At 37.7% G+C, this 26,660-nt stretch overlaps 1 protein-coding gene and 1 long non-coding RNA gene across 10 annotated transcripts in view; both read left to right on the top strand.

Annotated features, from left to right (window-relative positions):
• The window catches only part of PCDH7 (protocadherin 7), a 427,585-nt gene that overhangs the window by 31,177 nt on the left and 369,748 nt on the right, over positions 1-26,660 (top strand). The window lies entirely within an intron of this gene.
• LOC123596087 lies at positions 825-25,197 on the top strand. Its single transcript, XR_006711519.1, has 3 exons — positions 825-5,318; positions 23,636-23,642; positions 25,187-25,197. It is a non-coding gene; the product is annotated as an uncharacterized LOC123596087 (long non-coding RNA).

Genomic DNA, 26,660 nt, shown 5'->3' with positions numbered 1-26,660 from the left:
TTAAAATCTTTTTAAAATAATATCCGAAAATTGATGCTGTACAGATTCAATTACTTTTGAGGAAGCTTAATTTAGTGGAGATTTTACTGAGGCATTTTGATGTTCAAAAGTGATAGCACTTAACAAATGTCCTTTGCTGGACGATTCTGATTAGAGTGTTAGAGGATCAAAGATCTCAGAAATATGTTGAGAATGAGAGTCCCTCTCCTGTTTTTCAACTATTAACATCCCTTCAGTCCTCACCCACACACTGGGAAATATTTTTTTTATCATTGTCTTTTAGGAAGTTGTGAAATAATCACAGTGGGGGGGGGATAGATTTAAAGAAAGTTTGTAAACTATAGAACTGGAACCCTAGTTTTATATTATGTGGATGCTTCTAAATTTGATGGTGTTTACATGTGAGTATTTTGTTTGGTCCGTATTAAATTCATTAATCATTGTGTCCCCTGACAGAACTAAGCGACATGCTATGTTGGTGCTAAATAATATTTTTGAGTTGGCATTATAGACTTCACTTTCAACTAGACAATCAGATTTTGAAGAATCTTCCATTTAGAAACTCTCTTTAGGTAGCACTACACATTCTCCCCCCCCCCACCCCCACCACCCCCCAGGACATTTACTTATGTATGTCCCATTTGCCCTGGCAGACATCTGGGGAATCAAATTGAGGAATTTTTTAAAAAAACTTTTTAATGTTTATTTACTTTTGAAAAGTGGAATGCGAGCCCGAGAGGGGCAGAGAGGGAGAGGGAGACACAGAATCCAAAGCAGGCTCCAGGCTCTGAGCCATCAACACAGAGCCCAATGCAGGGCTCAAACCCATGAACAGTGAGATCATGACCGAGCAGAAGTTTGTCACCCAACCGACTCAGCCACCCAGGCACCCCGAGGAAAATATTTTGGTCACGTGGTTTTCTTCCTACCCACTACTGTCTTTAAAATGCAATTTTTCGCTGTTTTATAATCATAAACCTGTGGCTCTCAGGGTTTTAGAGGGTAGAATACGGTTTGTTCTGTAGTTCATGTTAGAGAGGAAACTGAAGTAACATGATTGTCTTTGAAGACAAAGAGTATGTTTAGATAGTTCCTACCCTTCCACTCTTCTCCAGCTGCCATCTTGCGTGTGGCATTGGTTGGCTTCCTTGGCCTGATAGAGCAGGGCCATCAAGTTTTTCAACACATCTCCAAACCAAGGGTTGATGCCACGAGTGAGGGGGTAGCAGCAGCTATCTGCTTTCTCCTCTTTAGTTTTAAACCTGAAACTTGAAAAACAAAAATCATTTTAATTGAGTAATTAGCTTCAATATGTCCACTTTTCAGAATAATACATGTTCAAAACGACCTTGTGATCTGAAAGCGAGGAATGTTTAACATACAAATAAATATTAGATGTGGACTCGTCCTTCGCGGTTAACACTTTTTGCAAACCTTCCTTGGTTGCTGACGGTCAGAATCTTTGGATTCTTGTTGCCTGCAGAACTTCAACCCAGATGCTTCTAAAACCGGAGTCTTTAGCTTTCTTGTTTAGGGGTGAAAATACCTAGAAATAAATGGGACACATCTTGTGAAAAAGATGTTTGGCCCCACATAGATGGCTGATATTTAAGTAAATGGTAATTAATTCTTCAAGGGGTAAACAAGTGATGTTATTATTACTGTAAGTCAGTTAAAAATATCAGGGCTTCAGGATGGGAGCGTTTGAACTTGGTGTCACGGATTTTGGGAAGTTCTGAAAGGAATGAGAAGCGTTTAGATTCCAGGAATCTTTGATTAAAATATATTAATGAAAGTGGGAGAGTTCTCAGCTGGCTGGTATGGAAGATAAAATACCATAAATGTCAGCATCATGCCTGGGCAACTCTGTAAGTCATTATAAACAATAATGGGCGCTACAAAAGACAAGGTCAGAACATTTCTCTTAACTCTTCCATACACATTCGTTTTATTTCTGGTGCATATCTCATTTCCTTTCAAGTATCTTTAACTGTAAGGAGGGAGATAACCTTTATAACTCTCTCTCTTATTGGTAAGGACACAGAATGAAAGTCCCTCAGTTTATACATAGTTGATGTAATCTATGAACAGCATATTTTTCTGAGCGGTCATATGGTTAAGTGATGGAGAGTCCCGTAAGAGGTATGTTTGCACATAAATTACAAATTTTGCTACGTTAATGGGTGAAAGTGCACTGGAGGCAAACAGACATTTCTTATGTGACCTGTGGATTTTTGACACAGGGCTCAGGCCAAGTTTGAGCTGGGCTTCCACAGCAATGACCTTTTCGTCCCTGTTAGAGGACAAATGGATTCTTCTATCATTCAGCAAATATTTATTAAACACCTACACTCTTTGGGGCTCGTTCCTAATATTCTAATTTAGAATGAAGACATAAAAAAATTACATATGGAATAAATTAAAAAAAAATTGCGAGGTAGCCTCTTTCAAATACCCTTCACAAAGGAGTAATTACCGGTTCTGACTTGATTGAACGTGTAAATAAGTAATTTTTTTTTTTTTGGAAAAGCTAAATCACTGTATCTATAATTTATAATAAAGTATGAATTAAATTGGACGACTATGAAATTTACTGATTAAAACCTTGATTTTGCCTAAAAGTGTTTCTGATAACAGACACATAACCATAACAGCCCTCTGTGTTTCTGATATACATTCCCATACACATTCTATACACAGGCTTGTTAAATCAGACTCAGGTTGGGCAGTCAGTGGTAACTTACACTTAAATCTCTTCAAGCTGTCAGCCCTTCGGAATTCCTTAAAACCATCAAGATTTGCTGTAAAGACTGGGAAGAGAGAGCAGGTTGTAGCAGAAGGGGTTACTATTAGCCTTTACCATGACTCATTAGGACGCGTCCTGAAATAAGTTTAACTCCATATCAGACAAGGACTAAGCATTCCTTAGTGGTTTATCAGGTGAAAAGGAAGGAGGTTGTCATATTCAAGCAGCCCCAGCAATGTGAGCAGAAATATATCGCTTTATTATTTTCCCTTTCTTTTGCAGAAAATAGGATATATTGATTTATTTTAGATTGTTTAGGGTCTAAGGTGTTTTATGCTTGCAAAAGTTATGAATTAAAAGGTCCTAAATGGTAAGGTGTTAATGGGAATGAAATTCACACGCAATGCAGGAGATATTAGTTGGAAACAATAAATCTTGTCAGGATCAAGGTACTTTTATTACTGTAAAAAAATGAAGGTCACAAGATAATACTATTCAGGGAAGTATGTAAGACATTTAAGGAGATTCATCATTTTTCATATGACATACAGATACCCTTTTAAAGGATTTCAGTATTTTATCTCTGATTTGATTTGGTATTTAAATATTTTAAGTCAACCCTTTAGAAACCCATATGTATTATTATTTATTTATTTATTTTTTTACATGATCTAATTGCCTGGTGTAACAAGTAGATGGGTGGTCAGGATTTCTGATGAGTGTCCATAATTGCCTGGCAGTGTTCACATGGCTTCAATAATTTTATTTACAATGAAGGCTTAAGGAAATCCACACTGAGGGAGCATCTATTATATACCAGACATTAGCCAAGTATATTTAGGCTGAGTGGGTCATCTCATTTTTTTGGTGCTGATGAATATTATTTGTGTGCCATTTTCTTGGGTGAAAAACTGAGACTCAATGCTTAATAACTAGCTTACCATCTAAGAAATAGAACTCAGTGGGAGCCCAGGGCTCTGACTTCACAGCTTCTCTCTGTTTAAAATCAGTGACTGGCCTCACCTAGCATTTTGCGGTATTTGTATTCTTCTATAATATCAATGGGGCAGTGAAACTCAAATGTACGTGGTCTCAGAAGTTTAAATGACCCAAGTGTTTGAAATTGCAGATGTATCTCTTATTTTTAAGCTGGTAAAATTCTGAAAGCCCTGTGTGTGTGTGTGTAAAGTAAAATTTATTTTTATTAATTTTATAACTAGCTACTGTTCTCCCTATCTGTTGCTGGGGCCTGGAGGTGATGGTACCGTTTTTTGCTTCTCTCTGTAATTGTTTATATCTAGAGGAATTTACACATGAAAGCGAGTTATAAATAAGCTTCTTGTTAGACCCTGAATGGTGCTTTCACCTCCCCACACTCCTGCCTCACTGCTCCTTACAGAAAAAAAAGAAAAAAGAAAAAAAAAAAAAAAAGAAAGAAAGAAACCTCTGGATCTGAACCCTTGAAACACCTTTGCCCTCCTAAGTTATATTCTCAAGAAGGGCTTATATAGTGACCAAGCAGTGCCAGACGCTATCTTAAGACCTTGACAAGGAGAGATTGATTTGTAGATTCTCTATAACAGCCCAGTCAGTCAGGAATCATTAGCATCCCCACTGAGCAAAGGAGGAGACTCAGGCACATGGAGGTCGGTCCCTTGCCAATGTCATAGCCAGCAAGTGGTAAAAATGGAACTCGAACCTAGAGCATCTGAGGCTAGAGACCTTGATCTTAACCATTCTGTTGTGCAGAAATCCCAAATGATATTACAGCCACTTCCTACCTATGGATATAAAGCCTGTATATCAAGTCACACATTTATTTATTTATTTATTTATTTATTTATTTATTTATTTTTGCTGAGGCTAAAGTCTTTATCCATATGTCATTCCATCCCCTATATTTTCCCTCCAATAATGCTTCATAAATCATTCCCTACCTGAGTTATATTCACTTTCTCTCCCCATTAGGTCTTTTTCTTCTACTTACACATTTGATCAGATGTCTAACATCTTAAAAAGTATCAACTTCTTCATATCCTTCTAATCATAAGATAGAATCTTTAACACACTGTATTCTTTTCATCTTTTTCCTTTTAGCTGTCAGCTCCCTACTCTCTGGTTTGTGCCCCATGCCCTTCCTACAACTGTTCTTGCTAAGCCACCTCTGCCTGAGAAGTTTGTACCTTTCGGCTTCGCTGGACAACATTTTTTATGAAGTTCTACCCCTAGGGCTTACAAAAACAGCTGTCACTATATAAGAGGTGCACCCCTATATCTCTGAACGTTTCCCCAAATTTCTCACTCCTGTCTTGTGTTATCCCCAAAGCCTCTATCAAGGGTTATATTCTTTATTTTAGGAGTCACTACCTACCAGAAGAGCTGTTTGCAAATGACAGTTGGTTTCTGTGTTTCTGTGTCTCAGGTCGTGATGTAAAATGGGCAGAATTGAACTCACTATCGCCCTTTGCCAGGACATCACCTCTGTTCCTCCTTCTGGCTTCCAATGAGCTGAGCAAGAAAAAGATTTTTAGCAAATGAATTAATCCATCTTATTCCCCAAGTACTCTCTGCTGTAGCCACAGCAAACTATTTGCTCTTTGCCACTTGTCCCTATTTTCCTTTTATCAGCTCTGTGCCTTGATACATTCCTTTTTCTCCATCCACAATGTCCTTTGATCCCTCTCCACTCCTCAGAAACACTTGTATTTCATGACTCAATGACTCAGCTCAAATGTCACTTCCTATGCAATGCTTTCCCTACCTCCCACACTTCATGAGTTGTTCTTCTTTGGTCTGTGTTCAACATACACTAATCACGTTGCCTTGCAAATTATTTTTAATACCTTTTCCCACACTAATGTGAGCTTTGTGGGAAAAAGGATTATATCCAATTTATTATTGACTCTACAATGTCCAATACATAGTAGGCTCTGAATGAAAGCTTGTAGAATAGTTTGGCTGATCAAAAAAATTAATGCAAACGACACATTTTTATTTAATGCATATTTAACGTGCTCTGTGCCGGGCAGTACTCAAGGCACTGAGCTATGGCAAACAACATCGCTGATACAAAGCATTCACGTGGAACTTACAGCCTACTGGAGGGATGTAGACAATTAATAAGATGCAAATAAACAAAGTATAAGACTAGATGGTGGCAAGTACTATGAAAAAAATGCAGAGGCAAGAGATAAGAAATGCCAGGGGACAGCGAAGAAGGGCTGCCATTTTAAATATGACTGTCAATGAAAGCCTTAAAGAAGGCTCTGTTTGAGAAAGGCATAACGCAGAAAAGAAAGGAAACCATTTGGGAACTGAAGATCTCTCCAGGCGGAGGGAACATTGAGGGTAGTTTAGAAACATGCATTGGATACTTGAGGCACAGTACTAGAGACCAGAAGAGTAAGAGAAGGGGAGTGGCAGGGTGAGGTGGGGAACAGTATTAGAGATACGTGGAGAGAGAACCAGAGGTTAGATGGTTTTACTCTGAATGCATAGGAAGGCACTGGAAGACCGGCAAACAAGTGGGATACCTTATAAGAATTTAAAACATTTATCTTACATTGCCATTGTGAGCCGTTACTGTTGGTAAATTTGTGACTTTGGTTGTGAAAATTGCCTGGAAGGCTCTTGATATTGCAGTTATTATCCCACACGTACATATTTGAAGAAAGCCAATATTCACAAAGATAAAAAGCACATCTCCATCTACAATAGCATGACAGTTGTCTGAGCAGTAAAGGGCAGATAGGATAAACGCACCTGTCTGCTTCTATGGACAGGAAGGGAGAAAAACATGGCTGGGAATGTGTGACATTGCACTGGGGTAACTTAGCAACTGTGGATTGGTTATTGCTCTTTCATATGCTGTTTAACTTGCAGAGAAGAGAGTATGTTGTCTGAGAAGTTACTGATGCAGCTATTCTAATTAGTTTAGTAGATGTCGATCTTAGAAACTTTAGTCTAGCACATTCAGATAAAGTTTTTGTATCTGTGTCGCTTTCCTTTTGTTTTATTTCTTTGGTGGAAGCTTTTGAGGTGATCAGATCAAGGATGTCAGCATTCTTCTTTATGGATAGAAATCATTCCATTTATTCTCTATCCTGATTCCTTGTTGCAATTTTATAGTTACTTTGAGGTCATGCATTTTTATGATAAAGCAGACGGTATTGAGTTTCCTAGAATTGGATGGATCAGCTTTTAGGAAATTCTGAAAGTAAAGGTTCTTTGAAAGACAAAAGATACCCAATCAAACAGGCAACTTATGCTAATCTGTGTTCTATAGAGAAAGATAAAGCTTCTGTTTCCTGGGAAGAGTCTAAAGATGGAACTTGAATGGGAAATTTTTGAGTACCAGAGGTTTATCTTTATGTGAAGAGAAAAAAATATATAAACTAAAAATTTTTGTTATCTTAAGTATAACTTTATGGAAATATAAATAAATGTGTTAAACTATATAAAATATAGTCGTAGGTACATATATATATATATATACACATACATATATATAGAAAGAACGCATTTCAAACGATTCTCTAAAATGGTATGATCTAACTTAAATGATACGTTTTTACATGAGTTTATAAGTAAATGCTAGATTATTCAGGAAAGTACCATCATTGGGGTGTCTGGGTGGCTCAGTCTGTTAAGCTTCCAACTTCGGCTCAGGTCATGATCTTGCGGTTCATGCGTTCAAGCCCCACATCGGGCTCTGTGCTTACAGCTCGGAGCCTGGAGCTGCTTCGGATTCTGCGTTTCCCTCTCTCTCTCTCTGTCTCTCCCCTGCTCACACTCTATATCTCTCTCACTAAAATAAATAATAAACATTTAAAAATTTAAAAACAGAAAGTACCATCATTGTGTATGGTATACATAACTGCATTTTTTTCAAGATTTTATTTTTAGGTCATCTCTACACCTAATGTGGGACTTGAACCTACAACCCCATGATCAAGAGTCACACACTCTACTGACTGAGCCAGGCAGGCACTCCTGAATCTGCATTCTAAGAACAGATCTATCCTACATATTACTTTTTGGTCATAGACTATAAATAATCATTTATGTTTATTTATTTTTGAGGCAGAGAGAGAGAGAGAAAGAGAGAGAGCATGAGTGGAGGAGGGGCAGAGAGAGAGAAGGAGGGAGACCAAGGATCTGAAGCCGGCTCTGCACTGACAACCAGAGCCCGATGCTGGGCTTGACCTCACAAACCATGAGATCATGACCTAAGCTTAAGTTGGACGCTTAACTGACTGAGCCACTCAGTTGCCCCTGTCATAGACTAATGTGGCCAGAAAGGCTAACGTTATATTTCTCTTGGTTTGATCCCACTCTCTAAATCCTACATAATGAAACCTAGTTAATTAAACTCTTCCTTCAAAACATTGACATCACACCTCTACAGGAGAAATAGATGGTCAGAGTATATGCATTATAATGTCTGAAAAAAAAAAAACCCTCAAGAAGTATGGTAGTTAGGCGTCAGGATCCATTGTTCCCTTCTCAGGGTCAGTATTCCCCAGGATTTATACATATGTGTGGCTCTTCCTTTGCCAAAATTCCTCTCACAAAGTCTGTCTTACCGCTCTTACTGAAACGGTGAGACGTTAAAGAGGACGGAGAGACAGATGGACGAAGGGGATCTTCTACTGATCAAGACACGTGTCAATGTTAACATCCCCCTGTCTATCCTCCTTCCCTTGGCTATATCTTTCCTTCTCCCAGAATTCTTATCTCCTTGTCCCCAGTCTTCTTTCCACTTTCCAGGGATGTAAGAAGTTGTTGGCTACCGTTAGACTATATCAGAGCGAATGTCCTGGTTTCTCTCTTGGTCAGTGATTGTGTCTCTTTTTAGCTGATGGCTCGTGGTTCTGATAGTAGGTGGAACTAGACTGAGCTGTTGTGTATCTGAAATAAAAATATTAATAGTATTTTCTTCCCGTTTACAGGAAAAATAATTAATGCGTGTATTTTTTTCTAAAACTTTTATTTTTCGTCTCTACATTTTGCTTATGCTTATGCTGCCTGTTATCACTTCTTTGCTGTTTCTGTCACGAGAGACTAGAGCACACAGATTGAATAAACAACCAGTGAACTTTTATTATAATATTAATGGAATAATTGAGGCCTTTTTTCTTGGTAGTCACATAGGCTTGTCATATGATTTTATACTGCACAAGTTTAGTATGTTAATTTTTTACACGTAAAACTGTGTTTTATTCTTAATCAGATTAACTTTTAAAAGACTTCACTATAGCAGGATGTTCCTCAAGGGGCAACGACAGCAATGAGCCCTCCCAACCCAGCACATGTAAGAACCACAACTCATTAAAGCATCTTTTTGTTTTGACACTTCTTACCTATCCTTTTATAGCTCAACTGTGCGTCTTATTCGGAAACATATCGGATCATACAGAGTGCTTTCTTCCCTGTCATGCTCTTTGTAGTTCTCTTTGTGCCCTAAATTAAGAACGACCCACATACTTCAACTCTACTTGTGAAAGATGTCTCCAAGTTCTCTTCACCCTGAGGCTGACCATTTGATTGGGTGCTTGCCTAAAAGAACCACTATTTATTTAATGGACACCGCTTATTCACATCTTACTGTAAACTCATTAGACAGTAAGTAGGGATGGTCAAATCTTTCAGGACTTTTAGATAGAAGGGTTTAGATGAGGCTGGATTCTTGGTAACATGTGCGAAAACCTGGGGAAATGGTTTTCAAATTTTTGACTGCGAAAGATTCCCTGGGGAGCTTTTAGGAAGTGCAATTCCATTTTTGTTCACCTCAGGAATAGGCCATGTGCCTACAATAAAAACAAAACCAAACCAAACCAAAGAAAACAAACCCTGCATCATTTGTATGGAAAATACTTTACAGCGGCATCGTCCAATATAAATAGAATGCAAACCAAACACGCGATGTTATGTTTTCTACTAGTCAGGTTAATACAGTAAAAAGGAAGCAGATGAAGTTAATTTTAATTACATATTTAACTGAACCCCCTACGTCAAATCTTAGCATTCAATATTTAATAAATACAAAATTATTAATTCTTTTTGTAAAAAATGAAGTCTTTGAAATCTGGTGTGTATTTTGCAGTGACAATGCATCGTCGCTTTTCAGACCAGCCTCATGGCAAATGCTCAGGAAGCATGTGGAGCTAATGACTGCCACATCGGACAACACAGCTTTAGAGGATTGCTTTCAAATCAGTAATGCTAAATAAGCATATGCTTTTATTTTGTGCTTATCAGATAGCTGGCACTAAGCTAAGTTCTTAAAATGCATCACATTATAAAATCCATGCATCAGGAATGTGAGCTAGGTATGCTGTTTTACCTATTTGCTAGAACGCACTCGGGCTTCAGAGGCTGGTGCGTCCAAAATTGTGAATCTAGTGGGAGACAGAACCAGTCCGACGTGTTGTCAGCACACCTGCCAATCGCCTTTGAGCGTGTGCTGATTTCTTACACAATTAAATGAAATGCAGGCTTTTTTTCCTAACATTAAAGTCTTAGATAGACATGTTCAAGATGTTGTGTGGTATACATACATCAGATAATTGATTTCAGAGGTAACTAGATTATATTTATATGTTAATCTTTTATGTCACTTAACTTCCCAGAATTGGAATAAACATTCTTGGCGTGGGATGGTAAGGAGAACTGGACACAAAAACTAAGCATTATGAAAATGCCAAAACTTTACATGAGTGGCTTTTTCTTAAGAATTTCACATTTTTGGGGCGCCTGGGTGGCTCAGTGGGTTAAGCGGCCGACTTCGGCTCAGGTCACGATCTCACCGTCCGTGAGTTCGAGCCCCAGGTCGGGCTCTGTGCTGACAGCTCAGAGCCTGGAGCCTGTTTCGGATTCTGTGTCTCCCTCTCTCTGACCCTCCCCCGTTCATGCCTTGTCTCTCTCTGTCTGAAAAATAAATAAACGTTAAAAAAATAAAAAAAAAAAAGAATTTCACATTTTTAAGATTAGTGTGTTTTTCTTCCAGGGCAATAAGAGACATCATAGTCAAGAAATGTTATAGTCAAAGGCCATTTGCCGACAATTATTCATTATCTTAAATATATGAATGAACAAATAAATAGCTAGACTGGGCCAATGTGTAATAAAACTGTAAGAGCTGCAGCTTTTAAAGGGCAACATCCTATCATCATTTGTTCAAAGAAGTTTATTTGTCAAAAGTTATTTACTCTTCTTTTCCCTTGCTTCTTGAACTCATGTTATGAACATCTTCATTTATTTTAGTTCTAACTTGGTTGATTAAAAAAAAAAAAGGCTCTCTTTGCTTTTAATACTGCTGAATATTTGAAGATCAGTTGAAGCTATTAAATTAAAATAGTTTACCCCTCGAGGAGTTTCAAAGACCAAAGAAAATATTATCTTAAATGGAAAACATTAGTCTTCTATTATTACTGCCTTGGACTGGATTGCATTAGATCTTCAGATTAAGGCAGCAAGTACTTTGAAAATTTAAAACCACTTACAAAATGTGAAATTAAGGCAAATACAAAATCAAACAAATATATTATTTTTCTTAGTCATTTCAATACGAATCAACTTACCAGCTCCACTTATTTTTTTATCATTAATGAATTTACATACATACAAACTGCAATTTAAATATATTTGGCCTAAAATGGGTGTATTATTTTAACATTTTTCTTTTCTTTTTTGTTAGTTTTTTTTTCTTTTTACATTTATTCATTTTTGAGAGGCAGAGAGCAAGCGGGGTGGGGCAGAGAGAGAGGAAGACACAGAATCCGAAGCAGACTCCAGGCCCTGAGCTGTCAGCACAGAGCCCAACACGGGGCTCCAACCCACGAACTGTGAGATCATGACCCGAGCCTAAATCAGACGCTTAACCAATCAACTGAGCCATCCAGGTGCCAAATTGAAATTTTAACTTTTTTAATTCTGGCGGTATAATCATTGGCCAAATGAGTAAGATTTCTTAGGAACATACTAATATAAAGAAAGTCAAACTCGAGGTAAACATTTTTTCAGATGATTCACCATGGAGATCTCTCACATGTAGACGATTCAGTGAATACCAATGGCTTGCTTAAATTGTTCATATAAAACAATCTACCCGTATCTGATATGGATGTGGAGGTCTAGAAACTTCTTACTGTTGAGGCTACGTTCATTACCAAGTCAGTAAACCACAGTGTTACATCAAGTGCAGCTGTTACCTCCTGGGTATAGCTGTCTAGTCAGTAGGAAATATAATCCCAGAGTGCTCTGTTAGCCTGGGATTGCAGGATCAGTTGTGGTTTTGATCCCAGTATTTCCCAAATCCCTTCTCATTAATGATGAAATAGAGTCTCAATATCCTAGGCTGCCATTTGGAAAGAGAAAAAGGAAGATTATGCTGCTTACATCCCAGTTGTTTGGTATCTAAGTTTCTTCTTACTTTACTATAATCACACACTTGCCTTTTGGTAAATTTACACATTTTAAACATTAATTCCCTGTATAACCTTTCTATTCGGAATAAAAATAAAAGTTAGGAAAGAAAGCAAAAAGGAGCACGGAGTAACTAGAAATAGGTACTACCAAGTGTATTTGGGAAACCTCACATAATTCACTGCCAAGTCCTCACTCAGAAACTACGTATTTAATCCATACATGTACCTCACATGCTTATTTATCTTCCTACTCCTAACTTGGTGAAAGCAGCCAGTTTGAACCCAAATGAAGAGGCGTTAGTAATAAGTACATGTACTGTGATATCAGTAGTAAATGATACTCAGATGTAAAGAAAATATATGGTGGGGCGCCTGGGTGGCTCAGTCGGTTGAGCGTCCGACTTCGGCTCAGGTCAGGATCTCGCGGTCCATGAGTTCGAGCCCCGCGTCGGGCTCTGTGCTGACCGCTCAGAGCCTGGAGCCTGTTTCAGATTCTGTGTCTCCCTCTCTCTCTGACCCTCCCCCGTTCATGCTCTGTCTCTCTGTGTCTCAAAAATAAATAAACGTTAAAAAAAAATAAAATAAAATAAAATATATGGTATTTAAGAGGGAATCTTTACCTGGGTCCAGAAAGGAAAGTTACACATATGTCATTGACACCCAGTGACACTAACTCAGGTAGTTTAATTAGGATTTATGATGATCATGGACTCTTCAGGTATCCTTTAAGAATTCAGGTCAGTAGGGAACACGTTTTAGAAAATTTTCCCCCAAAATAATTAGATATGTGTTCAACGGCTATGTTACTATATAGATTTAATTTTCGTGAGGCTCAATGAGCTGTCCTGGTATCTGATTTTAAGTAATGACTCAAGAATTTAGTATCACAAAGTGTTTGTATTTTATAATTTACCCTAACATGTTTATCTGCGCAACAGTGCCCAATCAATTGGGGACTGAAGATTTTTCAAAGATGTAAAAGTAAATGTTGCCATTAAATCTGTACATGGCACTGAAAGAAATGAAGCGTGCAGATGAAATGTGTTAACCTTGAGCTACTGGCCTTAGGTGAGGTATCGCCACATGTTTATTGTTATGTGAGGTGAAGGCTATAATCCTAATTATACTTAAATGCATACAGTTGACCTGTTGAATGTTTGGTCTTGTAGCTCATCTATACACTTTCATAGATGATCAGCTCGGGGGATTTCTTTTGTATTCAAGAAGAGGTCACTTAAGGGAAAGAAGGGTAGTCTGCAGGCGCTTTCACTAGACTCAGGTCCAGTGAGAAACATAGGAAAGTAGTATTTACATATTAAGGTTTCTCCTTTCTTGCCCATTGTTCCTGCAGACTGTCTGGAATGACAACTTGAGAAACCCTCCTACCTTGATATCCAAATCCCATTTTGCCACCTTAAATTAAAGAGCAAATGGCCTATTACCAATGGCAGCCGATGGCTTGATATATAACCATCACAGCCTTCTGGTCTGGAATAGAGACTCGCAGTTGTCTGACAGATTTTTCTGTATCATTATTAATATTCTGAAATATGTATGTATGTGTGTATGCATTTGTTTATATTCTGAAAGTTATCTTTAGGTCTTGGTAACCTCTGGTAAATTTAGGGGCCCTAAAGAACTTCCCATACCTGGTTCTGTTTTTTTGTTTTTGTTTTTGTTTTTGTTTTTTCTGATTTTGCCTTTGGGAGTGAACAGATAATCTATGGACCAAGGGAATACACTCTTCTTCAATTTGTGTTCACAGTTGTATTTTCTAGACTTTACAGTTGTTTAAAATTGAGGACCCAATTGTAAAATCTGGGATGCCAAGGAGAAGAAAAAAAAAAGTAGGTTATATATGCATGTGTGCCCATGTGTTTTATTTGAAAATTCTATGCAATTTTTAAACCTTTCACTGTGTTCTCTGATGAGAGTGTGAGGTGTGTGCGTGGGTAAGAAGGTGAGGGTGTTTTAATAGATGAGAGAGTTGAAGAAGGTATCAGAGGATTTGAGTCAATAATGACTTCAGATATTAAGGTTGATTAATTAGCACTTCCTTTCTCACCTGTTGTTAGTGGTTTACTGGAAGATAGCCTGTTCCATTTAGTCCCTGTGTCAGTCAATGCGGTGGGTCAATTATCTAACCTGCATATTTATAATTGGGAGGGAGTGGGGAGGAGCCAAACTCCTTTGAGACAGAGACGAGAACCAAATGACGCCTGTTAAAAGACACTAGTGGGCTTGGAAAAGACGTCACCAGAAACAGTAGCTGGGGACTCCATACCAGTGGGATCTTTTCCTTTACATGTAGAAAAAACAAAAAGAAAGAAAGGAGTTTTCATGAACCTCAGCTTAATTGTAAAATGTGACTGCATGATAAGTTTGACCTAATGTTACAACTGTCAGAAATTTGGGAGAGTATACATACAATTTTAAAATAGGCAACTAAAATTCAAACTTTGGTTGCTATTTTGTTTTCCTTTGTAAGAATTCACTTGCAAAACGATTTGACCTAACAAGAGCTGTGATGTGCTGAATGACAACAATACATGATTTGGAATTTTAATTATATAACTGCATGAGTGTGTGGAGGGCAAACACGTTTTTTAAATCCACTCAACCGAGATACATCTGTATTTATAAATATCATAATAATGTGAAATTTGTAGAAGTATTATATAAGATCTCAGGGGACAAATTTTATATATACAGATGAAAATTATATATATATATATATATATATATATATATATATGCATCTATATGTAAACTAGTAAAACAAGGACCCATTTATGTCAGAAAAAAGCAGGCAGACAATGTCTTCCATATTTTAGTAATATTTTCTATACAAAAATACCAAAAAGGGCATTTTCTTTTTTTTTTTTTTTTTAATTTTTTTTTTTCAACGTTTATTTATTTTTGGGACAGAGAGAGACAGAGCATGAACGGGGGAGGGGCAGAGAGAGAGGGAGACACAGAATCGGAAACAGGCTCCAGGCTCTGAGCCATCAGCCCAGAGCCCGACGCGGGGCTTGAACTCACGGACCGCGGGATCGTGACCTGGCTGAAGTCGGACGCTTAACCGACTGCGCCACCCAGGCGCCCCCAAAAAGGGCATTTTCTAGAGCGTTATGTCTGATTTCGTTTGTATTATAGTTTTTGCCATATTTGTCACATTCTCTTCCAGCTGCGATAGTTTGGAATTAAGCAATACAATTCTATTTCAGTTCACAAAGATGCGTAAAAATGTACTGTCGACCAAAAAGATTTTAAACGATGGGTTTATAAGTAGGAAAGAAACGCCTGTGACAATGTTTAGCAACCTCAAATATTCAATAAATTGTTTTTAAATGTTTGTTGGGTGTGTTTGACCTATAATACATTGTTATTGACATAACCTGCTTCTGATGCATTTTTATACTGTCACATCAAGTTTTAAAATTAGTAATGGGCCGCTAATAACTTAGCCAGTATGAATTCCCATAGTGATAGTATATGGCCACTGAAATCTTTTTAGTATTTTTCCCCTGAACAGCTAAACTCAGCATGGTTTCACATTTAATGATACAATAGCAAGGTATAGATTTGTTAAAAAGGAAGATAAAACATATTTCCTGAGTAGGTAGTCTTTGTTCACTAGGTTGGCAGGTAAGAATTAGCCAACTACAGTTATCCACTTTAAACTATGATCTAATCGGAACTCAAGAGCTAAATAAAAACACGGGTGATTAGCCTTTAGTTAGTCGGAGCCCCTAGGGGAAAACTTCAGTGCTACAGGAAGTGATGCTAATGATTTATCAAGTGTCAGACTTGCCTCTGAGAAAATACTGAGCCGGGAACTTCACAGCACAGGGTAGTGTCTGTTGGATATTCCAGCCAATCTGAAACCTTTTGCTACAGAAGTCCAAGGTACATGTTTAAAAAGGAAAGAGCTGGTAACAAGAACTGTGAAGGTTTGCTCTTAAAAAGTCAGCCCCCGATGAAAATCTTCCTTTCATTGAAACCGCAGATCTTTAGTCGCTCTGCCAACAGTCAGGAGACCCTTAGTCTCCCAGAGGTACTGAGGGAAAAAAGGGTTTGTGAATTTAAGTAAAACAGCAAAATCAGATCTTACTAGTAAGACAGAATTCATTATTTGTTGTGCAACTTAGAACATTGAACTGGAAACTTGAGAAAATTAAACTTCTCAGAAATATCGTCTTATTGACAATTTACTGAAAGAAACATCAACAGAAAGGAAAATTCAAGCCATAATACACTAAAACCATTAGAAGAGCTGGCAAAATTCCAATGTGGGTAACTCCCCTCTCATCCTTTATTCTTACTAGTTTCATCAATTGAAACCGATATTTATTTCCGCTTTGTTGGAGGTGGCTGTTTAATAATAGTACGGTGGCAATAGGATACTCAGAATCAGAAAGACTAGACAGAACAATTTTAAAAAACAGCAAGTTTTTATCTTATTTTTGGATAGATTATTCTTAGTAGCTATGGATATGTGACTGCCAGCACCATAAGTCTACCGCTATGCATCCATTGATGAGGTTTAAAGACCTAGCAATTCTGTTTTGTTTGATTTCCGAATGTGTTGTTTAATTCCATGAATGAATATACATTTACTAAATTCACCGGCTGTTACAAGTTGTAGGCTTTACATCTTAATCTCTTATTTGCTTAATACTGGAAAGGCCAGACCTTTAAAAAAGTGAGTAAAATTTTGTCACCAAAAGAAGGTCAGGTGCACAGCCTCAGCTGTGAAACATTTGGTTCTTTTTCAGCTTCCCCAGGAAGCTCCGTTTGCAAAGGAGATAGGAAAAGACCTCAGTCAGTCTGAATCTGAGATTAACTCCCTGCAATTCAGTCACACTAAAAGCAGGAAATTGGGCTCAATAAATATTGCAACTAAGTGAAAGATTCCGAGTGGGAAGTTTTCAAGTAAGAGAAAAGTGTTTTACAGACACTCTTTTGCTTTTTACGATGTCAATGAATTTATTTAACCAGATGCTGGTGGGTTATATATACCATCCTATCCATGACTTGATTTTCAATTTCTGTTATTCTGCTTTCTCATGTGTCTTCAAAAGCACTTAGAAACCTCTCTTAGAGGGACTTGTGTTTAGCAACTCGACAAGTTTTGGACCAACAGGTGATGATATTTGCTGTGACCACAAATTGATATAAAGCATCACTTTAAACCAAATTTCTTCAATCAAATATTGGGGAGCAAATCATGTTTAGGAGGTGACGATAGTTTCAGGTAGCTTTAAAAAGGTAGTTTTTTTTTTTTATGACCGAATGGATCTAATATGGGCAATGATTTTATTTCCACGCTCATATATTATTTAAAGTAATTGAATTTCGTGAGCGACATGGAATGGGGGGCAAGTAAATGTTTTCACGGCGATTATTGGCAGACATTTCCTTCCTGATAAATTTCCCCCGAAATTGAAGTAGAATTTGCATCCAGTTTAGTAACTGTGAGTCCAGTAGCGAGTTTTAATTTTTATGTAGTTTTGAGACCCCACGTGCAGAGTTGCGGGCTCCTGGGCACCGAGTCCCCCTGCCCCCCACCCCCCGCCCCGCCCCGGCCCACAGCCTCCAGTGCGGAGCCACATCTGCCGGAGGACCCCCGCTGACTTGGCTGCAGCATTGCCCCTTAGGCCCCCGCTGCCAGATCAGGTGTGGAGACACTGCGGAGCTGTCACTCCGCATGGCTTCCTGCAAGTCAGCTAGCTCGTTCCCATCTGTGTTGATCTTCTTTCAAGGTTTTTTTTTTTTTTTTTTTTTTTCACTGCCTGCCTGGCATGCGTGTATTTGCCTCATAAGCCTCCATTTGGCTTTAAGACTTGCCTTCCCAGGTCTCGACTCACAATGAAATTTCGCCCTGGGTGTGTTTTCCCATTAGCTGTGCTTGCTGTTATTTCTTAATTCTTAATTTTGAGACGTTTCTGTTTTGAGACATACTCCATCATGCTCATTTGGGCCCTTTTATCTGCTGTCTGTCCCGTTTTGAGGATCTTAACGCATTGAGATCTACCATGTTGCAGGTTTTGTGTGCTTTAAAGTTTAATAACTATAAAATGAGATTACTTAAATATCTAATGACTTTTTTTTTTCTTTGCTTTCTTCTTCCCTACTCCTCTTTAGCCAAGAGGTCACTTTTCACGCAGCATTTACTTTTCGGCAAGAATTTATTTGGATGGCTTTGATTGTGAATATTCTGGTGAGCTATCCTGCAAAGTCAGGAATAGATTACATAGGGGATATTTTTAGTCCATAAAGGGCTTTTCTATAGCTGATGTTTTATCATTGGTGCTTTGTACCATTAATGGGCATTTTCAGCTATACTCTTGATTACGCAGGTAAAATTTAGTCCGAAAGGCCCAATCCTGCAGGCTTTGTTTCTGCAAAACACCCATTGAATTTATGAAGAGTGCTGCACAGATAGTGGAGCACTGGAGTAGGCTTGGAGTTGAAAGATGAAAGGGCAGATGATATAAGGGCACGATGTTCTGATTAGAGGACCATGAAGGGCTTCCTTCTCTTGCAGATGAGTATCTTTTCACGCTGTTTTCAAACGAGGAGTCTCTGTTCTAAAAGTAGATCCCACAGATACTGCTAATGCACGAAATTCCACCTGTCCTTGCTTGAAATAGCCCACTGGGTTTTCTTTTCTTTCAAGAAATAAATCATTCTTGTTTTCATGTATTTTGGCAGATTTCTTTCGTTATGGGATTATGATTTGAGACTGGTTTACGACTTCTGCTTCTTAACGATTAAAAATAGCACTGACCGTCTTAGCCTTGTTACCCATGTTTTGTTAGGGAAACTGGGGTAAAGTAAATCGGAGGGAAAATATGAAACTCAGGTGGGAATATAGGGCTAAGTGATCACATATACCACTTTTCTTTCTTTATAGATGCATCCTCCCCACGAATACTAATTGTCTGCATCACGTTAACTACCTTTCTAGCATAGAAGTTATAATTACAGTTATAATCTGTGCTTCAGATCATTGGAAATTAGAAGCCTGTCAAAATTAAATGCCTAAGAATGAAATTGGAAAATTGAAGACAATTTATTTAATAATTATGACAAGATTCCATCAGTTATTGCTGAAATGATACAATGAAGCAAAGTTTGAGGGGAAAAAAAACAAACATAATTTATCATTCGTCTTTAAAAAACAATCCATGTACACTTCAAGACTGATTGTTAAAGAAGCTATGCAAGATATAAGCTTATAAACTTACTTTATATCACCACTTTTAAATTTTTTTAATGTTTATTTTTGAGACAGAGACATAGAGCACAAGCAAGGGAGGGGCAAAGAGACAGGGAGACACAGAATTCAAAGCGGGCTCCAGGCTCTGAGCTGTCAGCATAGAGGCTGACACCGGGCTCGAACCCACAGACTGTGAGATCATGACCTGAGTTGAAGTCAGACACCTAACCAACAGAGCCACCCAGGCACCCCTATATCACTATTTTTTTTTCCCACTGAATCCCAAAAATGATCAGGTGGCTTAGATCTAAGCTGTGACAATTTAAACTGGGTGTAAACACTCTAAATATGGGTCTTCTCTGTTCTGGAAGGTCATGTCATAAATCTTCTTTCCACTGGAAGCTTATGTTTCATTGGCAAAATAAGTTACCCAAACGTCTTAAACAGGGCACATGCGTTATTTGATCTGTTTATTCTCACCAGATAGAAATATTCCCCTACATTTCTTATATTAATCTGTACTTCTCATTTTGAACCAATTTATAATTTTGTCCTACATAAAACTGACCATATTGGAACAGTCTTACGTCTGAAAAAGGGTGATTGCGAAACCAGGATTAGAGTGAAACTCAAGAGTTTCTCTTCATTGTCAACGAAACAAAACAAGACCGTACACGTAAACCCTCGCATTCTGGGACTCCATCCAAAAGCTTTTGGCAATTTGGCTGTACCCACCTTCAGAAAACCCATACTTCGATTCTAGAGTTCGGGTACCATGATGTACGCGGAGGATCTTAGCATTCACTAAATAATCAGAGAGGTTTAGAAATGGGTCAGTTCCATTTCCTGGTGCCTAAAATCTGTATTTTCTTCCTCGGGCTCTTTGCTATTCACAGGAGAGAAAAGTGGAAAGTTGTATATATAACTATGATTTTCATTTGATTTACCTTGCAAGAAGACACACGGCTTAAAAATATTTTGTAGCTTCAGGACTTTAATCTCATATTTTCTTTAATGGTTGCAGCCATTAGGAATCATAAATAAATCGGGAAGTACTCTTTGTTTTGGATTCTCTATGTCTTGTTAAGTCAAAATCATAGAGGTAACGTAAAACAGAAAGGAATTATCTATGACCTGATAAAACTTTCACAGGTTCAGATTTTTTATAGCTAAGTAACACATTTCAATGCTAAAACCAAAACAAATATATTTATTTAGTTAGCAACTCTTTGCCTGCAAAAGAAATTAGCTCAAGATATATTATGTTAGCATGGAACTCAGTCTTCAGAGCTGGATTGGACATTAAACTTCACCAGCACCTGCTTTCTCTCACCGACCCTGCCTCTCTTATATCTGTGCGTCCGCTTTTTCTTCCTGCTTTGGAGATGATCTTTTTACTTTTTCTACTCTCCAAGGTCAACTATGGCTGATAACTCCATACTTCTTGAGTACACCTAACTACATTTCCATCTGCCTACAAGACTGGTACTTTTTCTGGGTACCAGTTTCAAATGCCAGAGAGAGAAAATCTAACTCCATCAGGGTTAAGATTTGAATCTTGTTTCAATCAGCCATGATCCCGAGACATGGGTCATGAGGCAAAAGGAGTATGCTTAGGGTCAACCTCTGTGGCATGATATTCTAGAAAAGAAGATAATATGGGCAGACACTGTCAAATAATAACAACAGTGATAATAATAAATAAGCATTCACTGTGTTCCAGAACCTAAACCTAAGTGTTTTACCAACGTTATTTCATATAAATAGCTACTGGTAAAGCACTGGACACTTGAGACTGTTTCTGTACACATTATATTGTTAATCCTAACAACCTCCCTATCAGCTAAATGTTATGATTTTGATTTCATATTGAAGAAACCCTTGTTGAAAGTTAAGTGCGTTATTAAGTGACAGAGCCAGAATTAAAATTCATGTCTTCTGATTCTTGATTTAGAGCTTCTTACACTGAAAAACTGCCTCCCTTCTGCATGGTGTCAGTGATATAAAATTTTGTGAACCATGGTGGGTGATCAGACCAAGGATACCCACAGCCCTGTATTAGATACCTAATAGTATCGAGGAACTTACAAGTACAAGGAACCTTGCAATCATACTTGTTTCTTATTTTTATTCTAGTTTTTTTTTTCAATTCTTTCATGTTTATTTTTTATTAGTTTTGAGAGAGAGAGAGACAGAGCGTGAGCAGGGAAGGGACAGAGAGAGAGGGAGACACAAAATCGGAAGCAGGCTCCGGGCTCTGAGCTGTCAGCACAGAGCTCGATGTGGGGCTCGAGCTCACAAACCCTGAGATCATGACCTGAGCTGAAGTCAGACACTTATCCAACTGAGCCACCCAGGCACCCCTTTCTTCTTTTTTTTTAATCCTTCTCTCTGTTTTCTCCCTTAGCAGATATGTCACTTAATGCATTTAGCTGCAAGTAATTGGTAAAACATTAACCATAGTTAAACGAGGGGTTTACTTTTTCCTTATAATCAGATTCAGGAAGTCATTAGGCAGCAAGTTTTAGTGAGCTTCCCTCCTGCTCCACTGTCCTCAGGTTTGGGTATTCCTTCTCCTATTCCCAAATTGGATGCTGCCCCTCTAAGCCCCTCTGTCCCCATTTCAGGCAGGGAGAAGGAAGAGAAACAAAAAGAAAAATGAGAAACTTTCCGTGACCACCTTTCTTTTTTATCCTGAGAGGTTCCCTCCACAAAGACTTTTTGCTGTATCTTTTTGGCCAGAATTTTGTCACATCCCTTCCCCTAGGAGAAAGCCAGATGGGGGCGTGTTTTTCTTTTTACTTTTGGTAGCAATAGCCTAGGAAGACAAGGGAGTGAGCTAACCTCTGCTGTCTGCCTTAGCAGGACTGGAAGGAGTAACTCAGGCCTTGGGACCACGCGCCTGTAAGACCTCCGACAAAGGTTTACTTCACTTAGGCATTTCAGCATTTTCTTTGCTCAATTGAATAACTCCAGTTTCTTTTAACTCTCTTAATAAGATTGCTTTCCAGCTTTTCTCTGACCTGTAGAGCCTCTTTCATTGATTTCTTTTGAACTCGTATCTCTGCACATACCCAAGAGGGTATATACCTACATATTCCCAAGAGGACACCTGAGGACCACCGCGTTCTCTCCATATCCCTCCTTTACGTTTTATACATGTGACTAGAGAGGTCTGGAGAGGCAACGTTCCATAGGAACTTAGCGAACCTGAACTGCACTCCATGTCTCCTGACTCTCAGGCCTGGCTTTCCTAAGCATGACTAAATAATAAGTGTTTGTATTTAAATCAAAATTTGGGAGCAAACTAAAACCACATATATTTTTTTAATTAAATATTTATTTAATACATTATTTAAATATATATTTAAATTACAATTATTTATTTATTTACTTATTTATTCATTCATTCATTCATTATAGGAAAACATCTTTTGAAGTCCACACTCTATACTTTCAATTCCACAGAGTACTAGAAAGTGACTAATAAAAGAGGAGGCATTCTTTATTCATTCAAATCAGCAGATGTTTACTGAGTCCCTGCTATGTGCTGCGCAACATAGAAGCCATGGCTTCAGCTGTGAACAAGAAAGAAGACCATTTTGCCCTCAGTAGAGTTTAGGTACCAGATTATATTTAATGCATGCATTGATTTCCATACACTAATTCAATATATATTAAGGGCATACTCTTTGTAAACCCTAAATGGTCTGTTCTAGGGACATGATACATAGCTTATGGTAAGAAAGACAAGATTCCTGCTCTTCCTGAACAGTGAAGCCAAAAATTATCCTCTTTTGTAGGGAAACACAGTAAAGAACTCAGATGTCATCCTCTCGCTACCGCTTATTAACGCAATGAAGCAAAGGCACACACATAGGCACAGATAATTAATGGGCAGTATTTCTTAATCCGGGGATTGGAGCAGGTTCTAGGCTTGTTCGAATTTTTGATACATACCTTTTGGCTGAATGTGAAATTTAGTTGGATTTGAAACTGGGTCTAGATTTCAGTTTAAATGCATTGGACTGAATTCTAACAACTTTGACTCTCTCTACCTTTAGTCCTTTGTTTTATTGAATTTAACTTGAATGAAATCTTTTTTTTTTATTTGTCTAAGTCTATTTCTGTCCAGTAAGGAAGTTGAAATTGATTATGCCTTGACTTTGTGGGCCATCAGAGAACCATGACATTCCAGGGTATTGATTTTGTGGTGTTAAAGGGTGTCAGATATAGTGTTAAGGTGACAAGAGAGAACTGGGTTTCAGATTGTAGACCATAAGCAGTCTTGGCTTTTGCTGAGACACGACTAGCTTCTTAAAGTAATGGAAGGAATTGTAACTCTTAGGTAATTTTTATTGCAGAAACTTGGAGAGATTTAAGCCAGAATTGTGTAATCATGCACACACGGGAAAAAAAAAAAGTTCCACATGTGATACATATATACGCTGCATATCTACATATACACAATTAGGAGGATGTGTATATGTGTGTATCCAGAAAGTCTGCTCTCTGTTGAGAATATTGAGGAATATTTCAAGTCTGTATGACTGAATCTTTTAAAAACATATTTCTTCTCACATTTTGGAAGCTGCTTAATCATGATTTGGCATTTTGTTTCCGCTATGCTTTTATTTAGTCAGGTACTGTGGGATATGATGCTCATAATTCAGAAAAGCTAGAGGTCTATAAGTGTAACACTTGGTGATTTTTTGTTACCCTCCAGGACGGAGAATGTTGACAAGTACATTATAATAGGTGCTACAGACATGGACTGAGGAAGAGTAACCATGGTCATCTTTCAATGTCTCATTTTCCTCTGGATTTTTTTTTTTCTTTTTCAATTTAATGACCTTTAGTGAGTGCATTGAAAATAACATTTTGATTATAAGATTATTGTGTGGAAAACTCTACTGAGTTAAGTCCAAGTGTATCTGTGGAAACTAATCAGAAGTGCACCAGATTCATTGACTTAAGCCAATCCATCACAGTCATTTTTTAATTTATTTCCACATGTTCTTCCAAGTTCCCATTCTTGAGGAAGACTTTGACCTGCAAAAAAAGAATGAAATGTATTTTATAATGCATGTTTGTTCTGTTTTCTAACAACATAAGTATTTTGCTTAAGCAGATTTGCTAGGAAGTGACAGCTTTGAAAAATTGGACATAGGAGCGGCTGGAAACATTTCAGTTCCAGGCAATCTAAATAGTGCAGAGGGGAAAATGAAATATCACCGTGGTTTAAAGATGACAGTTTTGTCAAAGATTCCCTTTCACTCTTTGGCTTAAAACAAATGGAGTAAATCAAGTGTATCTGTTCGAAACATACATGTGCACTCGCGGAAGAAGCCCTTCCTAGGAGTTATTTCTTTAGAGAGAACCAATGAGAGAAGTATCTTCAAAAAATGTATCATGAGTTGGGAAGATTATCATTTTCTTGGCCTAATGATGAGTTTGGCATGTTTTGCAATCAATGAGATTTCACAAGGACTGCCTTTAAGAAGAGAGGAAAATTTACACCATCTGAGTATAGCGTTACTTACACTATTGGAGGTTCTTCAGAAATGTAATGATATAATTATTATTTTGGTGTGTGTGTGTGTGTGTGTGTGCGTGTGTGTGTGTGTAATAGAGAGCAAGCAAGTAAAACAGAGGAAGGGTTTCAATAAACCTAAGATTAGATGCTTAACTTTTTACGGATATATAAAAAAAATGTGATAATATTCTCTACCTGAAAAATGGTGGGCATATTTGAAAAGGTATAGTTTGACAAGGCCTATTTTTGAGAACAGTGTTATCACTGGGGTGCCTGGGTGGCTCAGTCGCTTTAAGTGTCCGGCTCTTGGTTTTGGGTCAGGTCATGATCTCACAGTTCGTGAGTTCAAGCCCTGCATCAGGCTCTGAGCTGACAATTCAGAGTATGCTCAGGATTCTCCCTCTCCCTCTCTCTCTCTCTGCCCCTCCTCTCCCCTTCCAAGATAAATAAACTTAAAAAAAAGTGATTCAGATAGTTAAGCTCAAATTTTCCAGAAGTCTACACTATATAGATTATGTTTCTTTTAGGACCGTCTTAAATGAATAGTGATCACATTTTAAATTATTATTTAACCAAAGAAGCACTGTTCCTTTTCTCATATGTCCTATGCACCGTCTGTAATATGCTTTGGGGATTATATAATAAGAAAATCGCTGGTAATTTCTGTCTTTCACATTCCACAATTACTCAGTGAACCGATTGAATGTTCACAGGTTGTTCTGTTTTTGTTCTGCTATGTAAATGAATGTATATTTCAGTTATAATTTGTTTCAACTCACTTTTGGCAAAAGGGGTTATGTTAGGACTGTTATGTCCTGAAACCACTTTCACTTAATATGACATATTCATTAATTCCTGTTCACTGTGTGCTTAATTTGTCTCTTATCAAGGAGATAACTGGTAGTGTACTTTGTCTGGATTATTTCACCTAAATCTGTCCCATAAAAAAGATTGATTCATTATGCTTTACACTAAAAAAAGAAAAAAAAAATCTTACAACATGATCTATTTATACATTTTACTTCATTTTAGGGCCCATCAGTTTTTCATGTTAATGGGATTGTCATTTTTATATATGGTAGGATTCTTGGTAAGGTGTGGCTCTGAGCCAGAATATTACCTATCCTCTTAACTCTTTGGAAACGTTGACTTATTTTCATTGCATTAGTGCAGGCTTCATTTTATTTCATGTCCAAGATGACAAAGGTCACTTCATTAGGCACTTCGTTTGCCTTTCTCCCCTGTAGTTTTCTGGTATCTTACACTAAGTATCATAAAAAAAATGTTCTGCTTCCATTAACAAAAAGTGAGCAGAGAACAAAAAGCCAATTATTTGCAGCACATAAAATCCTTATGATAATTTGGTAGACTTTAATTAAACTAATACATCACACTGCACTTATAAGACAAAGGAGCAAAAGAGAAGCAAATAATCTTTTTTTTTTATTCTGTTAAGAAACACCATATTGGTTTTTGATTAAGTGCTTTAAGACTTGTGACCTATTTTAAAGAGTAAGATTTACTGTCCTTTTCATACAATGCATATTACAAAAGTTCTATATGATATGAATTGGGACTACCCTCCCCCCCCAAAAAAAAAAATTCTGAAAGGTAGCTATAAAACCAGCTTGGCTCGATTTTTATTAATTTCTTAGGATTTTCCAAATTCTTCAAAATAAAAAGAGATTCCGCAAATTTAGCGCGCGGAGACATGTTTATATTACA

This window comes from Leopardus geoffroyi, chromosome B1, assembly GCF_018350155.1.
Source record: "Leopardus geoffroyi isolate Oge1 chromosome B1, O.geoffroyi_Oge1_pat1.0, whole genome shotgun sequence".
NCBI lineage: Eukaryota > Metazoa > Chordata > Mammalia > Carnivora > Felidae > Leopardus > Leopardus geoffroyi.
Note: the sequence above shows the minus strand (reverse complement) of the source record. Positions and strands in the feature narration are given on the sequence as shown.